Raw genomic sequence first — 10,786 nt, 5'->3', positions numbered from 1 at the left:
CCTCCTTGTCATCTTCGGCGGCGGAGGAGTGAGTTTCGGCGTCTTCGGACACCATGTCCGAAGTACCGTTGGGACGGAGGCCACCTCTGGTCCCCTTGTCCTTCTTCTTGGCCTTCTTCTCCGGCGCCTTGTAGGGCGCCGAAACCAGCATCTTTGTCAAAAGCGGGATGGTTGGTTCCTCGAGCAGCAGAGTCGGACACTAAATCTGCTCCGCCTTCTTCGTCCAACCCTGAAAAAATAAATAGGGAAGTTCGGACATCCTCCTTGAGTAAACAAGTAAGGATTGATGACCCACAAGTATAGGGGATCTATCATAATCCTTTCGATAATTAAGAGTGTCGAACCCAACGAGGAGCGGAAGGAAATGATAAGCGGTTTCCAGCAAGGTATTCTGTGCAAGTACTGAAATAAGTGGTCACAGATAGTTTTGTGATAGGATAATTTGTAACGAGCAACAAGTAACAAAAGTAAATAAAGTGCAGCAAGGTGGTCCAATCCTTTTTGTAGCAAAGGACAAGCCTAGAGAAACTCTTATATAGAGAAAAGCGCTCCCGAGGACACATGGGAATATCGTCAAGCTAGTTTTCATCACGCTCATATGATTCTCGTTCCGTACATTGATAATTTGGTATGTGGGTGGACCGGTGCTTGGGTGCTGCCCTTACTTGGACAAACATCCCACTTATGATTAACCTCTATTACAAGCATCCGCAACTACAACAAAAGTATTAAGGTAAACCTAACCATAGCATGAAACATGTGGATCCAAATCAGCCCCTTACGAAGCAACGCATAAACTAGGGTTTAAGCTTCTGTCACTCTAGCAACCCATCATCTACTTATTACTTCCCAATGCCTTCCTCTAGGCCCAAATAATGGTGAAGTGTCATGTAGTCGACGTTCACATAACACCACTAGAGGAGAGACAACATACATCTCATCAAAATATCGAACGAATACCAAATTCACATGACTACTAATAGCAAGACTTCTCCCATGTCCTCAGGAACAAACGTAACTACTCACAAAGCATAAACATGTTCATAATCAGAGGGGTATTAATATGCATATATGATCTGAACATATGATCTTCCACCAAGTAAACCAACTAGAATCCACTACAAGGAGTAATTAACACTACTAGCAACTACTAGCACCAATCCCCGACTTGGAGACAAGAATTGGATACAAGAGATGAACTAGGGTTTTGAGAGGAGATGGTGCTGATGAAGATGTTGATGGAGATTGCCCTCTCCCGATGAGAGGAGCGTTGGTGATGATGATGGCGATGATTTCCCCCTCTGGGAGGGAAGTTTCCCCGGCAGAACAGCTCCGCCTGAGCCCTAGATTGGTTTCGCCAAGGTTCCGCCTCGTGGCGGCGGAGTTTCGTTCGAGAAGATGGCTTATGATTTTTTCCCATCAAAAGACTCCATATAGCAGAAGATGGCCACCGGAGGGCCACCAGGGGGCCCACGAGGTAGGGGGGCACGCCCCCACCCTCGTGGGCAGGGTGTGGGCCCCCTGGTGAATTTCTTCTGCTGAGTATTTTTTATATATTCTGAAAACGTCTTCCGTGAAGATTCAGGACTTTTGGAGCTGTGCAGAATAGGTCTCTAATATTTGCTCGTTTTCCAGCCCAGAATCCCAGCTGTCGGCATTCTCCCTCTTTATGTAAACCTTATAAAATAAGAGAGAATAGGCATAAGTATTGTGACATAATGTGTAATAACAGCCCATAATGCAATAAATATTGATATAAAAGCATGATGCAAAATGGACGTATCAACTCCCCCAAGCTTAGATCTTGCTTGTCCTCAAGCAAAAGCCGAAATCGAAAAATATGTCCACATGTTTAGAGATAGAGGTGTCGATAGAAAATAAAATACGGACATGAGGGCATCATGATCATTCTTAGAACATCAACTTATGTAATTCTTGTCATATAATCTCTGATGCTAGAGTAATAATTCAATCACAATATCAAGTATGAATCATAAACTTCATTGAAAACTAACAAACTATAATCTCAGTCATTGAAGCAATTGCAATTTATCATAACATAGGGAAGAGTCAATGTATAAGAGCTTTTCAGCAGGTCCACATACTCAACTATCATATAATCTTTCACAATTGCTGACACTCACGCAATACTTATGGGTATGGAGTTTTAATCGGACACAGAGAAAGATAGGGGCTTATAGTTTTGCCTCCCAACATTTTACCTCAAGGGTAATGTCAACAATAATAGTTCATGAAAACTCACATCCAATTAGCCATATATACCAGGATCTTTCCAACATACTATGCTTGCCAAAGGATAAAATGTAAAAGGAAGGGTGAAGATCACCATGACTCTTATGCAAGGTAGGAAGTGAAAGTAAAAAGATAGGCCCTTCGTAGAGGGATGCAGAGGTTGTCATGCGCTTTTATGGTTGGATGCACAAAATCTTAATGCAAAAGAACGTCACTTTATATTGCCACTTGTGATATGGACCTTTATTATGCAGTCTATCGCTTTTATTTCTTCCATATCACACGATCGTATAAAGCTTATTTTCTCCCACACTAGTAAGTCATACATATTTAGAGGGCAATTTTTATTGCTTGCACCGATGACAACTTACTTGGAGGATCTTACTCAATCCATAGGTAGGTATGGTGGACTCTTATGTCAAAACTGGTTTCAGCGTATTTGGAAGCACAAGTAGTATTTCTACTTGGTGCAATGAATTTGGCTAGCATGAGGGGGAAAGGCAAGCTCAACATGTTGGAGGATCCAAGACAATATAATTTATCTCAGATGTAGGAAAACATAACCCATTACGTTGTCTTCCTTGTCCTACGTCAACTCTTTAGCATGTCATATTTTAATGAGTTCTCACAATCATAAAAGATGTCCAAGATAGTATATTTATATGTGAAGACCTCTCTTTCTTTATTACTTCCTATTAATTACAACGATGACCAAAACTATGTTTGTCAGCCCCCAACAACTTTTATTCATCATACTTTTTCTATGTGAGCTCATTACTCTCCATAAGATTCACATGATTTCTTTGTTTCTTTTTTATTCTTTCTCTTTTCTTTTATTCACTTAGGATCATGGCAAAATAATCAAGACCTTGACTCAACACTAATCTTTATTATATAGCTCACGGACTCGATTACATAGAAGGATTATAAAGCAAAACTCACAACTATATTACCAAAAGGATCAAACTAAGAAAAACGGTAAAGATAAAAGTGATGGTGATACGATACCAGGCCACTCCCCCAAGCTTGGCAGTTGCCAAGGGGAGTGCCCATACCCATGTGATTATGTCTCTCTTTTCGGGGATGGTGATGTGATGTTCTTGGCAATGATGCCCCTCAAGATGCGATTCTCCTCCTCAAGCTTGTTGACTTGCTGCTTGAGGTCCATTCTTTCCTTTCGGATTTTTCCTGTAACAGCCAAAGCTCCCTGCACCCAAGGGTGCTCCATAGCTGCGGGAGAACCAGTGACACTCTTTTTCATATTCTCATAAGAAAGAAATCTACCATTGAAAGGGATAACCGAGTTTGGAATAGCCGAGCTCTGCAGTTCTCCCATTGTGAATCCATCTTGGAGGCGGGAATAGCCGAGCTCAGCCTCCATCTCTTCCTCCGTTGCTGTCCCAAAGGGGTCAACATGGTTGTTTGTCATTGATCTCGGTGCCGGATGAGGCACCCGGCTCTCCCCGCTTGACTCTTGCAAAGACATCCTGCTCTAATCTGCAACAGCAACAGCTCGAAACACAAACAGGGGATAATTGCGAGATACGGGGGTCAAAAACCCCGGGAGATTATATAATGAATTTTTACCGACCAAAATACACGTCGTGTACGAAAACGGAGTCCGGAGAGCACACGAGGTGCCCACGAGGTAGGGGGCGCGCCCAGTAGGGTAGGGCGCGCCCGCCACCCTCGTGGAGGCCTCGTGTCCTTCCTGACTGCTTCTTATTTTTCTATTTTTCTAAATATTCCAAAACGGAGAAATATTGCCTTAAAAACTGTTTTGGAGTCGGTTTACTTACCGTACCACATACCTATTCCTTTTCGGAGTATGAAACGTTCCGAAAAGTGTCCCTTCCTCCGGGGTTACGGTTTCAATAACATTGGTTTCAACATTTATGGGATTACCTGAGATATAATGTTTGATTCTTTGACCATTCACCACCTTCGGATTTGTGCCTTTGAAGTTGTTGATTTTTATGGCACCGGAACGATAGACCTCCTCGATAACGTAAGGACCTTCCCATTTAGAGAGAAGTTTTCCTGCAAAAAATCTTAAATGAGAGTTGTATAGCAATACATAATCACCTACATTAAACTCACACTTTTGTATCCTTTTATCATGCCATCTTTTAACTTTTTCTTTAAACAACTTCGCATTTTCATAGGCTTGGGTTCTCCATTCATCGAGTGAGATAATATCAAATAGCCTCTTCTCACCGGCAAGTTTAAAATCATAATTGAGTTCTTTAATGGCCCAATATGCCTTGTGTTCTAGTTCGAGAGGTAAGTGACATTCTTTTCCATAAACCATTTTATATGGAGACATACCCATAGGATTTTTATATGCTGTTCTATAGGCCCATAATGCATCATCAAGTTTCTTGGACCAATTCTTTCTAGACCTATTAATAGTATTTTGCAAAATTAATTTGAGTTCTCTATTACTTTATTCTACTTGACCACTAGACTGAGGGTGATAAGGGGATGCAATTCTACGATTAACATCATATTTAGCAAGCATTTTACGGAAAGCACCATGAATAAAATGTGAACCACCATCAGTCATTAAATATCTAGGGACTCCAAACCTTGGAAAAATAACTTCTTTAAGCATTTTAATAGAAGTGTTATGATCAGCACTACTAGTTGGAATAGCTTCTACCCACTTAGTAACGTAATCAACAACATCTAGAATATGTGTATAACCATTAGAGGAAGGAAAGGTTCCCATATAGTCAAAGCCCCAAACATCAAATGGTTCAATAACGAGTGAATAATTCATAGGCATTTCTTGACGTCTACTAATATTACCAATTCTTTGGCATTCATCACAAGATAGGACAAACTTACGGGCGTCCTTGAAGAGAGTAGGCCAATAAAAACCAGATTGCAATACCTTATGTGCATTTCTATCTCCAGCATGGTGTCCTCCATAAGCTTCGGAGTGACACTTGCGTAGGATCTGTTCCTTTTCATGCTCAGGTACACAACGTCTAATAACACCATCTACTCCTTCTTTATAAAGATGTGTGTCATCCCAAAAGTAATGCCTCAAATCATAGAAGAACTTTTTCTTTTGCTAGTATGTGAAACTAGGTGGTATGAAGTTAGCAACAATGTAATTAGCATAATCAGCATACCGTGGAGCAGTATGAGAGGCATTTATGACATTTAATTGCTCATCAGGAAAGATATCATCAATAGGAAGTGGGTCATCAAGCACATTTTCTAACCTAGACAAGTTGTCTGCAATGGGGTTCTCAGCTCCCTTTCTATCAACAATATGTAAGTCAAATTCTTATAGAAAGAGAACCCATCTAATAAGTCTAGGTTTAGCATCTTTCTTTTCCATAACATATTTAATAGCAGCATGATCACTGTGAATAGTTACTTTAGAATCAACAATATAAGGTCTGAACTTATCACAAGCAAATACAACTGCTAAGAATTCTTTTTCAGTGGTAGCATAATTTCTTTGAGCATTGTCTAGGGTTTTACTAGAATATTGAATAACATTTAGTTTCTTATCAACTCTTTGCCCTAGAACATCACCTACAGCATAATCACTAGCATCACACATAATTTCAAAGGGTAAATTCCAATTAGGTGGCTAAACAATAGGTGCGGAGATCAATGCTTTCTTAAGTATTTCAAATGCTTCTACACAATCATCATCAAAGAAAAATGGTATATCTTTTTGTAATAAATTAGTCAGAGGCCGAGAAATTTTCGAGAAGTCCTTAATGAACCTCCTATAAAAACCGGCGTGACCAAGGAAACTTCTTATACCTTTGATGTCCTTGGGGCATGGCATCTTTTCAATAGCATCAACCTTGGCTTTATCAACTTCAATACCTCTTTCAGAAACTTTATGCCCCAAGACAATAACTTCATTAACCATAAAGTGGCACTTTTCCCAATTCAAGACAAGATTAGTCTCTTCACATCTCTACAAAAGAAGATCCATAGATGGAGAAATCGTCCATGAAAACCTCACAAATCTTTTCATGGAAGTCAGAGAATATAGCCATCATGCATCTTTGAAAGGTAGCAGGTGCATTACATAAACCAAAAGGCATACGTCTATAAGCAAAAGTACCAAAAGGGCAAGTAAAAGTAGTCTTTGATTGATCTTTGGCTGACACAGGTATTTGAGAGAAACCAGAATAACAATCTAGAAAGCAAAAATGTGTATGTTTGGATAATCTTTCTAGCATTTGGTCGATAAAAGGTAAGGTGTAATGATCCTTTTTAGTTGCCTTATTTAATTTGCGGAAATCAATTAACATCCTATAACCTATAATAATTCTTTGAGGAATCAATTCATCTTTATCATTAGGAATGACAGTAATACCTCCCTTCTTAGGGACACAATGGACAGGACTTACCCACTGACTATTAGCAACAGGATAAATTATACCTGCCTCGAGGAGCTTTAGTATCTCCTTTCTTACCACTTCTTTCATTTTAGGATTCACCCGTCGTTGATGATCACGAACTAGTTTAGCATCTTCTTCCAAATTAATTTTATGTTGACATAGAGTGGGACTAATGCCCTTAAGATCATCAAGAGTATACCCAACAGCAGCATGGTGCTTCTTCAGAGTTTTCAATAATCTCTCTTCTTCATGCTCTGAAAGGTTAGCACTAATAATAACAGGATATATCTTTTTCTCATCAAGATAAGCATATTTAAGAGTATCAGGTAACGGTTTAAGCTCAAACACGGGATCACACTTGGGTGGAGAAGGATCCCCTAGGATTTCAACAGGCAAATTGTGTTTCAGAATAGGTTCCTGTTTAAAGAATACTTCATCTATTTCCCTTCTTTCATTCATAAACATATCATTTTCATGGTCTAGCAAGTATTGTTCTAAAGGATCACTAGGAGGTACGGCAATAGAAGCAAGACCAATAATTTCATCCTTACTAGGTAATTCTTCTTCACGGTGTTGTCTACTAAATTTAGAGAAATTAAATTCGTGAGTCATATCGTCTAAACCGATAGTAACAACATCCCTTTTGCAATCTATGGTAGCATTAACAGTATTTAAGAAGGGTCTACCAAATATAATGGGACAAAAGCTATCTTGTGGGGAACCAAGAACAAGAAAATCAGCAGGATATTTAGTTTTCCCACACAAGACTTCAACATCTCTAACAATTCCCATTGGAGAAATAGTATCTCTATTGGCAAGTTTAATTGTAACATCAATATCTTCTATCTCAGCAGGTGCAATATTATGCATAATTTCTTTGTATAAGGAATAAGGTATTGCACTAGCACTAGCACCCATATCACATAAGCCATGATAACAATGATCTCCTATTTTAACAGAAATAACAGGCATGCCTACCACAGGTCTGTTTTTACCTTTAGCACAAGGTTTAGCAATTCTAGCAGTTTCATCAAGGAAATGAATGACATGCCCATCAATATTATCGGACAAGAGATCTTTAACAATAGCAATATCAGGTTCAACTTTAATTTTCTCATGAGGTGTATAAGTTTTAATGTTGCTTTTACGAACCACTGTTGAAGCTTTAGCATGATCCTTTATCCTAACAGGGAAAGGTGGTTTCTCAACATATGCAGTAGGAACAATAGGATCATTATAAGTGACAATCTTTTCTTCAACTTTAATATGTGCATCTACTTTTACTTCTATGGGAGGATGATATTTAAACCACTTCTCCTTGGGGAGATCAACATAAGTAGCAAAAGATTCACAGAAAGAAGCTACTATCTCAGAGTCAAGTCCATATTTAGTGCTAAATTTACGGCAAACATCGGTATCCATAAAAGACTTAACACAATCAAACCTAGGTGTCATACCTGACTCCTTACCTTTGTCGAGGTCCCAATCTTCAGAGTTGCGTTTAATTCTTTCTAATTAATCCCATTTGAATTCAATAGTCTTCATCATAAAAGAGCCAGCACAAGAACTATCAAGCATGGTGCAATTGTTATCAGAAAGTCGAGCATAAATTTTTTGAATAATCATTTCTCTTGAGAGCTCATGATTGGGGCATGAATATAACATTGATCTAAGCCTCCCCCAAGCTTGAGCGATGCTTTCTCCTTCGCGAGGCCAAAAAATTATATATATAATTGCGATCACGATGAACAAGATGCATAGGATAAAACTTCTGATGAAATTCCAATTTCAATCGTTTGTAATTCCAAGACCCCATATCATCACATAGCCTATACCATGTCGATGCATCTCCATTCAAAGATAAAGGGAAGACCTTCTTCTTAACAACATCTCCGGGTACACCTGCAAGCTTAAATAATCCACAAACTTCATCCACATATATCAGTTTCTCATCAGGATGTTTTGTTCCATCTCCTAAAAAAGGATTAGCTAGCAGTTTTTCTATCATACCCGAAGGAATTTCAAAGCAGATATTTTCATTTTCATATTCATTTTCAGTAGGTTGAGTAGGTTGAGGAGCAACTCTTTGCTCTACTGGTCGGGGTGAAGATACCCCAAACAAGCCCCTTAGAGGATTACTTTCCATAGTAACAAGTGACAGTAAATTTCAGCACACTATATAAATTTTTCCTTACCAAATTCCACCTACCAAAGGTGCTTCACTCCCCGGCAACGGTGCTAGAAACGAGTCTTGATGACCCAGAAGTATAGGGGATCTATCGTAATCCTTTCGATAAGTAAGAGTGTCGAACCCAACGAGGAGCAGAAGGAAATGATAAGCGGTTTCCAGCAAGGTATTCTCTGCAAGTACTGAAATAAGTGGTAACAGATAGTTTTGTGATAGGATAATTTGTAACGAGCAACAAGTAACAAAAGTAAATAAAGTGCAGAAAGGTGGACCAATCCTTTTTGTAGCAAAGGACAAGCCTGGACAAACTCTTATATAGAGAAAAGCGCTCCCGAGGACACATGGGAATATCGTCAAGCTAGTTTTCATCACGTTCATATGATTTGCGTTCGGTACTTTGATAATTTGGTATGTGGGTGGACCGGTGCTTGGGTGCTGCCCTTACTTGGACAAACATCCCATTTATGATTAACCTCTATTGCAAGCATCCGCAAATACAATGAAAGTATTAAGGTAAACCTAACCATAACATGAAACATGTGGATCCAAATCAGCCCCTTACGAAGCAACGCATAAACTAGGGTTTAAGCTTCTGTCACTCTAGCAACCCATCTCTACTTATTACTTCCCAATGCCTTCCTCTAGGCCCAAATAATGGTGAAGTGTCATGTAGTCGACATTCACATAACACCACTAGAGGAGAGACAACATACATCTCATCAAAATATCGAACAAATACCAAATTCACATGACTACCAATAGCAAGACTTCTCCCATGTCCTCAGGAACAAACGTAACTACTCACAAAGCATAAACATGTTCATAATCAGAGGGGTATTAATATGCATATATGATCTGAACATATGATCTTCCACCAATTAAACCAACTAGCATCCACTACAAGGAGTAATTAACACTACTAGCAACTACTAGCACCAATCCCCGACTTGGAGACAAGAATTGGATACAAGAGATGAACTAGGGTTTTGAGAGGAGATGGTGTTGATGAAGATGTTGATGGAGATTGACCTCTCCCGATGAGAGGAGCGTTGGTGATGACGATGGCGATAATTTCCCCCTCCGGGAGGGAAGTTTCCCCGGCAGAACAGCTCCGCCAGAGCCCTAGATTGGTTCCGCCAAGGTTCCGCCTCGTGGCAGCGGAATTTCGTCCGAGAAGATGGCTTATGATTTTTTTCCCATCGAAAGACTCCATATAGCAGAAGATGGCCACCGGAGGGCCACCAGGGGGCCCATGAGGTAGGGGGCGCGCCCAGGGGGTTAGGGCGTGCCCCCACCCTTGTGGGCAGGGTGTGTCCCCCTTGGTGAATTTCTTCCGCTGAGTATTTTTTATATATTCTGAAAACGTCTTCCGTATAGTTTTAGGACTTTTGGAGCTGTGCAGAATAGGTCTCTAATATTTGCTCCTTTTCCAGCCTAGAATCCCAGCTGTCGGCATTCTCCCTCTTTATGTAAACCTTGTAAAATAAGAGAGAATAGGCATAAGTATTGTGACATAATGTGTAATAACATCCCATAATGCAATAATTATTGATATAAAAGCATGATGCAAAATGGACGTATCAAGGATATACCTTGAAACATGGAGAACTTACCGAACTGGCGGGATGGGCCAGGTAGTGCCCACGGTCCTTAGTCGTCTTTGGCCACATCTCGTTGGCCTTGAAGAGCACCTTCCAGATATCTTCGTGCGTAGTTTCGAAGAACCGTTGCAAGGTCTTGTGCTCGGCCGGATCGAACTCTCATAGGTGGCAAGCCCGGCTCTGGCATGGAAGGATCCGGCGAACTAGCATCACCTGAATCACATCGACAAGCTTGACGTTCTTGTCCATCATGCTCCTGATGCGCATCTGAAGCGATGTCAGCTCGTCCGACGAAGACCAATCCAGGCCCTTCTCTTGCCAGGAGGTAAGCCACATTGGGGCCCCGGATTTGAATTCAGGAACCG

This window comes from Triticum urartu, chromosome 2A (genome assembly GCF_056163025.1).
Source record: "Triticum urartu cultivar PI428250 chromosome 2A, HENAU_Tu73, whole genome shotgun sequence".
Taxonomy (NCBI): Eukaryota; Viridiplantae; Streptophyta; class Magnoliopsida; order Poales; family Poaceae; genus Triticum; species Triticum urartu.
Note: the sequence above shows the minus strand (reverse complement) of the source record.